This window comes from Meleagris gallopavo, unplaced genomic scaffold (genome assembly GCF_000146605.3).
Source record: "Meleagris gallopavo isolate NT-WF06-2002-E0010 breed Aviagen turkey brand Nicholas breeding stock unplaced genomic scaffold, Turkey_5.1 ChrUn_random_7180001955718, whole genome shotgun sequence".
Taxonomy (NCBI): Eukaryota; Metazoa; Chordata; class Aves; order Galliformes; family Phasianidae; genus Meleagris; species Meleagris gallopavo.
In genome coordinates this window covers 7,273-15,167 of record NW_011216432.1, presented here as the reverse complement: position 1 = coordinate 15,167, position 7,895 = coordinate 7,273, and the positions used below count along the sequence as shown (strand labels likewise).

Sequence of the window (7,895 nt, the reverse complement as noted above, 5' to 3'; positions counted from 1 at the left end):
CCAGGGGGGTTGTGGAGTCTCCTTCTCTGGAGATATTCAAGACCGCCTGGACACCTACTTGTGCGACCTGGTGTAGGGAACCTGCTTTGGCAGGGGAGTTGGACTGGATGATCTCTGGATGTCCCTTCCAACCCCTATGATTCTGTGATTCTGTGTAATTCTGAAACAATTAATATTGATTTATTTATTTATTCTGCATAGTGGCTCTTCTGTGACAGGGAAGGGTGGGACTGATACTTCCAAACTCACCCCCATCCAGAGGTAGCCTGCAGCTACAAGTGGTTTCCTGTACAATGAGGTAAAAGAACTGAACATAATTTTCTCAAAGCCTAGGGGTCACTCTATACTATAATAACTCATAAAAAATGTCCTTGACAAAACTAATGTTTTTTAATGAAAGTAGCTGATGAAATTTTATTTTGCTGCTTACAATATGTCTTCCTCCCTTCAAAGTGCCTAGAAAATCAATTTCTGGAAACAGATCAGGCAAAGATGCTGGAAAAGTTAGGGAAAATGACAGTAAACGTCACATTCTTTCTTTTTTTTTTTTTTTCGGTCAAATTTACTGAAAGCCAGAACTCCTTTGTCAAAAACTTATTATGAATGGCTCCAATTTATGAAGATCCAGCTTTCTTGATGATTTGTCAACAGATGTTCTAGAAGATCTTTAACATAGCAGAATCTGATCTACTGATGGCTTTGGAAAAAGGTTATTACTGAACTAACCAATAGAAGATAGCTTCATCCTTGAAAAGCACTCATTCATTAATTGATCTACAAAGTCAGAAATTGATGGCAGATACAATCTCCGTATTAATGTAAGTTTATTTGAAGTATTTCACATATTTTTCATACAGCTAATGTTTCCTCTGATAAGCCTAGGGCTTCTACTAGAAATACATATCTTCCTTATTCTCAGAGCAGCATCTTAATATAGGAGTTTTCCTTTTTACAATAGAAAAATACATTAAAATAAAATTAAAATGTATGTTCACATGTTTCAGTCATTCCAAATTAGGTTTTCAGCTGAGATCTCCACTTAGGAGTGTAGTTGTGTTATGCTTTACTTAAATAGAAAATAGAAAGAGACAAGCACTTTGGAGAGACTGGCTGAATCCACACGAGAAAAAAATTGCTCTCTTAAGGAGGCTGTTTTGCACCTTTATTACTATAAGGCAACTCTGGTAATGTTAACTGAGTTAGAGCTAGTTATCCAAGTCCCCGAGCTCTACAAAATGACAGTAAAATATAATTCAATTCATCTTATCTATGTAAGATTATGGGAGACAGAATGCCACTGCAATCCGTGTCACTTCAAATGGCCACATGAAATACAGGCATGATAACTCATGCTTCTAGATTATACAATTCTGAAAATTATTTACCTGAAACTGAAGACCATAGATTGGAAATATAAATTTTTACAGCAAACAAAGAATCATAGTCCTTCAGTCCTAAAAATAAACAAACTATTGTACTATTTAATATTGTTATCAAATTACTTAAATTAAAAATAGTGACTCTAGCTTAGTTAGAAAAAGAACATATAGCATGACTATATCATAATACAACACTTTTTAGAAAAACTGTGGGTTGCCATAACAGTTTTAAAGGCCATATTAAAACATAGCCAATTAAACCAATAAAATAATGCAATAAAAGTGCAATCAGAATTTTAAAAGCTCCAGATAATGATGAGACTTCTATTAAAATACAGTTTTGCTTTACCTCTGTTGCCTTCTGTAGCTGAGTCCTATCCAATATATCATAACTAACTGTTAGAATTTTTTATTAGCTGTCGAGTCACTAGGTAAAGAAGGACATACTTTGCATAAAAAAATGCTTGTGGGTGGATTGTGTTATTTATATTCTTCTACAGAACTATAATACGTTCCTGATGGACTTCAGCAGACGGGCAATGAGATTAGTGTCCTGTGGTCACTTAAACACATGAGTAATTTTCAAGAACCAACAGGCGAAGAAGTGAAGACTAGGATAAAATAATGGGTAATCTAGAGACAGTGTCACTTCATGCAATTAATCTGAAATCTCTGAAATGCCTTCTAAATGATTCTGCCATTTTGTCCCCAGCTGCCTTAACAACAAAAGCAGTCTCTTCATTAAGAAACCTATGAAGATTGATAGAAGCTGCCAGAGATGTTTTGAGCTAGTCAAAAGATAATATAGCTTGTTTGAATGAAAAAAAAAACCTGAAGAAAATGTCTCGGTTTCTGAAGTGACAAGAAGATGTAAAGAGAAGAGGAATTCTCAACAAGAACTTCTAAAATTTTTAATGAGCTCTTCTGTTAGTGATTTTCATGCATATAAAAGGTAGACAACAACTCTGCACAGGAACAGATGAAAAGTAAACCTGGAGCTGTATGGATGGACTAATTGATGTCACAGCTATGTAGGCAGTTCAGAGCTCTCATTAAGAGTGTAATCACCCTAGAATCTTAATGGAGTTAGTAGAGAAAGATACTTCAGAGGGTGGCCCAGATGTTCAGTTCTCTGAATTGGATACACTCTGTTTTGCCCATACCTCTCTTTCAGCCATGAGTTTAGACTCATCTACATTCTAAGACTCAGTGACAGTGGTGAGATCTCTGCTGGACATTATTTGCAATGACTTATATTATGTATGATGTACAATATTCCTCTTGATCAATGGATATGTTTCATGTATTGGCCAAGAAATGGTGAGTTACTTAATATGGAAAGAGCTTATCATTCTCACTGAAGATGTCATTGTTCCATACTAACCATTTTCTGGTTGTGGCACGTAGGGTAAAAATTTTTCCACAAGAGTGACTGATTGAAGATGCACAGCAAATACTTAATATGACATCCCATCCCTTATCAATTCCATTCAGTGTTTGATTGAGACTCACAGAAAGTGGATCAAACCACTAGATTTCATATTGCATTCTCTATATCTCTAGAAAACATTTTTTCCAACATTAAACATAACTACTATATGATCAAGATACTTCCTTTTCAACTGCAGCTGGCAGAAGTCTGCTTCAATGACATGTCTATGACAGACTTCTGCAATTTATTTATTTCAAAAATCTCATTTTTAACTTGATTTAATAAAATCCTTCAAGATCAGCTACACTTCTGTTTTGATTGCTAGTTTTAAGAAGTGAAACCATAACATTTTTTTCTTAATGAATTTTATAAAAGTCAGTTTAGTTTGTTCGTGTGTGTTTTAGCAAATATTCTTTAGGTTAAAATAGATAACAATTCACACAATTATCACTGATTATAATACAAATATGTTATTTTTCAGTATACTTTAATTTTTCAGTACTGTCTCTTTTTAAAAAATGCAGAGAATATCTTGTAAGAATGCTTCTGCTAGTTTTATCTAAATTAAGGTCTTGTGTTTGAATGATTCTTGTACTAATCAATACCAGGAATAGTAGTGTAGATGCATGCTGTGAAGCTGTGATTAACATTGCACAATGAATACATTTTCTTACCCACAACCAAAGCTGAGAAAAATTTGCTTTTTATTTTCATTGTGCTTGTAAACACAGTGCTTATGTTAGCGAATAATTTGAGTAAAAACAGAAATGAATTGCCCTATCAGCATATCATCCTACAGCCAAATTTCCTACCATTATAAAACCATTATTACATAGTCCACCTACAGTCCAAAAACACCTACACACAGATGAAAATGAAACTCCTGCTGAGTTAATTCCCACATATCCTCTATCTATTCCTGATGTTTATGAATGTCCATGATTTTAAAAAGGAATCCTCTATTTTTCTTCTTACTTTTACACAAGCTTTCCACAGTGCAGGTTCAACAATATGATTATTAGGCAAACATCATTCAGGAAAGGAGTCAAGAAGGATGTGTTAGAGGTAGTCTCTCGCGTTGCTTCTGTAGCTTTTGGATAGTTACAAAATGTAAATACATATACAAGGATTTACACATATACACATGATTTAATATTATTGACATTTAGTCAGTTATGAAAATAGAACTGGAGAAAAGATCTAGGTCTTTGAAATTTTACTTAATGACCTTACAAATTAGCTATAGCCACTCCCTGTCAGACCAAAGAGTTCTCTAGTTATCTTCTTCTCTGTTTCCCACTTCCAAACTGCTGCATAGGAGTAGACTTGCTGTAGTACGTGCCTCGTACACCTGCAGAATTTTCCAAGTCTTTGCATTGCTGTAGAGGCAAATAGCACCAAAACAGATCTGGAATTTATGTAGGAATTTAAAGTTGTAGACAGTAAGGATGCAGGACAAATAAATATGTTCTAATTGAAGGCCACATTTTGCCCTGTGATAAATATGTCTTATGATTTGTCTGATAATACATTGTGTATTAGTATACCTGCATACAAAACTTGGCCCCAAACAGTATTTTTGATATGAGTCATTACCAGGACAACTGGACATGGCTCTGCTCAACATTCAGTTCATCTCTTTAACTCTAGGCCTAGAAGAAAAGAAAAGGAAAAAAGTTGTGTGCATTAGTAATGCTGACATCAAAGCAAATCAACTAGTAATTAACTTTTCTGTAGTCTGCAGCAACCACTGTCCCACACTTTCACTGAAACCAGACCTTTCATTGTCTGCAGAGCTCTCTTAAGTCTGTGATGTGCCTGGTAATCTCCAATTCTTTTTATTTTCGTTCTTTTTTTTCAAGATGGTAACAAATTTGAGTTGGGCATCTTGATCACAAAGCTACACTCAAATTTTTGTTCCAAAATATGGAACATGGTATTTGATCATCTGAAAGAAGGCATCATCCAAATGCTGGACTATTGCAAAGTACTCCTCTTTATGCTTATTTCCAGATGTAAATCACTGGGTGGCAACTGTCACCAAGAAATTGAAGGAACAGCCTGTTATCTTTCATTTTACTGCACCTGGCTGTCTTTGTGATTGTGATGGTATCACAGAGTTTTGGGGAGCTTGTTAATCACCCTGTAACACAAGGCTGTCTGCTTCTCAGTATTCAAAATCATAAAAGAGTAAACAGAAGGAAATATTAGACAGCTGTGCTCCCTGGCCAATTTATCTCACAGACACACTACAGTAAATCATAAATAACTTTGCAAACCTCTGTAATGCTATTCCAGATTTATGTTAGCAGAACTAGAAGCAGAATCTAGCTCCTTTAGTCCCATGCTATCATTTTACATAATCAGATACTAAAATAGTGACTTAGGGCAGGAGTTTTAGCTGTTGTCAAAGTACATTTATTTTGGCAATCATTTTGACAGCCAGAAGTAAAATACAGTGAGTAGCAAGAATATACTAACTACATTTCAATTCTTTGCTGACTGAGTGTAAGATATTCATGAATGTTGCTTATGCATTCAGCACACAATGTAGGCACTGGCCTCCATGGCCGTAACTACCACAGTGGCTATGCATTTTCAGGACGTAGCATGGCTTCTGAATCACATATAGGAAGGTTACTCTAAAAAAAAATCCCAATAAAAAAGTATTCCTCTCATCAATTCTTTTCTCTGACATAAGTTGTTCTTCTGACTTTTCCAGAGAGCCAATACACAACACAGATCTCTTCCAATGAACAAATAAGCCATGATCTCAAACAATGGAAATCTAGTATTTGAGAAAAATGACCACTGTTCTAACATGGCAAATTCCAGAGGAAAGCAAAACTTTTTACTGAAATTGAAAAGCAAAAATTTGAAACCAACTTCAGGAGAGCTTATAGTATCGTTGGAAATAAAATAAAATAAAAACGCTAGGTTTTTCTTAGTTACTGCACTGCAACAGTAACCAGGTAACTGCAGTGCCTGATTTATTACACAATGTATTCATAAAGAAGCATTCTTTCTAATGGTTAACAATGGCATAGATGCACAAGAGACTGCAATTCTTGATTTGAGGGAGGGGGTGGAGGAGGGGAGGGGAGAGAAGAGGAGAGGAGGGGAGATGAACAGGAGAAGGAAAGGGAGAGGAGAAGGAAAGGGAGAGGAGAAGGAGGAGGAGGAAGAGGAGAAGAAAAGGAGAGGAGGAGAGGAGAGGAGGGGAGAGGAGAGGAAGCTCTTTCCGTCAAGATTTAATATTTTTTACATAAACATGTAGTAGGTGATGATAACTCAGCTTGTGAACATTGGCAAGCAGCAGAAAATATTGTGTGCTGGGAGTGAGTGGGTGATTTTCTTCAACTGAACTTTTGAACTCATACACAAACTCCTCAAACCTGCTGGTTGCTAGCTGCAAGTGGCGTGGGCTGCCTGTAAGTTTTGATAACACTGGGAATAAAGAAATGTGTCATGTCGTGATTTTTCCAGTTAATAAAAAGATGTGAGACAGAACCACCAAATAGGGGAATGATTCTCTATTTGCTTTTTTACATTAAGAGTTCGGATTGGGAAAACTGGAGGCTGGAGGATGTGGAAAGAAAGCAATGAAGATCCCAGGTGGAGAAAAAGTCCTGGAACTGTGGGAAGACACTGAGGATCAGAGAGCTGCATGGAAAGAAGTGCTGGGGGATGAGCAGGGATCTTAGTCACTAACATCTGAGATGAGTGCTTAGGAGCAGCAGTACAGCATCATCTGGCAGGGCTTTCTTCCTGTCCCTCCCTGGCTAGGAGCCATCTCCATGGGGATGGACACTGAGATCAGGGGCACATAGTTGCATAGTTGGTAGCAAGTTAGGAAGAAGAATAAAATCTTATTTCTGGATCCAGTGCGGGTTGTTGTTTACTCCATCTCACCTGTGACAATGTGAAATGTCATAATTTGCACAACTGTATAATTAGATCCCACCAAACTTCATATCCATGTACGCAAAACATAGTATGTATATATTCATAACAGAAGACCATGCATCTTGTGCAATGATAAGTGACTCATCAGCAGTGAAGTCTTCTAAATTTAGTTCTGTGCCCTATGAGGAGTTACTCTGACAATTTACCATGGTGATGCCACCCTACAAGCTTATTATCACTATGTTCATATACAACTGATGGAAAATAGTCACAAATACACTACCATATTCTCTTGTCAATTATTTTTCCTTCATATTTTAACTTCTCAATTGAACAAAAATAATGGAGGAGCAGAAGCTGAACAAAGATCACTTAATCTTATTATATATGGCAGCAAATTACATTTGTGTCAGAGTGGTGCAATGAAAAAAACTACATCCCAACACAAACTCCTGTAAATCTACTATCCAATTATTTTTCAACATGGTAAATCAAATTTCATGCTAAGATGTCTATATATGTAAGAATAGACTGGCTGAGAAAATGAGGAAATTGTACAGGATTACGTGAGCTGTATTTGAACCAAGTTGTGTTTATAATGAAGTAATCCTTGTTTGCTTGAGGAGGCATTTTTGGATATTTTTTACAAGGAGCTGACAGTACAAGTTATTATTAAATATTTTCATATAATTAGTTTACAAAAGAGTAGAAATATCAGAAGCTCATTTAAGTATTCACTGAGGCATTTGAACAAAAGTGGGCAAAACAGGCTGTGTAATGTTAGTCGTGCTAGCAAGTAACTGAAAATGGCTGATGTTTTTTCAGATTTTTATTATAAAACATGGGCTATGATTTAATAAAACTCTCTTTTCTTATAAAGTAGTGACAAATACCCATCAATATCAGTAGTGTTGATTGAATTTCCTCCTGCAAGCGTGACATGCCAGCACAGATGAGTCTAAATAAAAAAAACAAAGACAAGCAAGGCCAAAACATCAAATTGATGTCAAATACCATTCCTGCATCTCATCTGCTTTCTGAACAGACTATAACTGAGTTTCTCTATATCAGTAGCTAGCCACTGGCTGTTTTCATTTCTCTTTCAGCTCCTGGGTAGGCATGTGTTTTAGGTCCAAGACGGTCATCTGGCTATCCTCTAAAGAGAGGACCAGATATCA

General features: G+C 36.1%; 1 long non-coding RNA gene across 1 annotated transcript; it reads left to right on the top strand.

Moving 5' to 3' along the window:
- The first annotated feature begins 540 nt into the window (after nt 1–540).
- On the top strand, nt 541–5,923 carry LOC109365126. Its single transcript, XR_002110787.2, has 3 exons — nt 541–818; nt 1,880–2,007; nt 2,092–5,923. It is a non-coding gene; the product is annotated as an uncharacterized LOC109365126 (long non-coding RNA).
- Nucleotides 5,924–7,895: the final 1,972 nt, after the last annotated feature.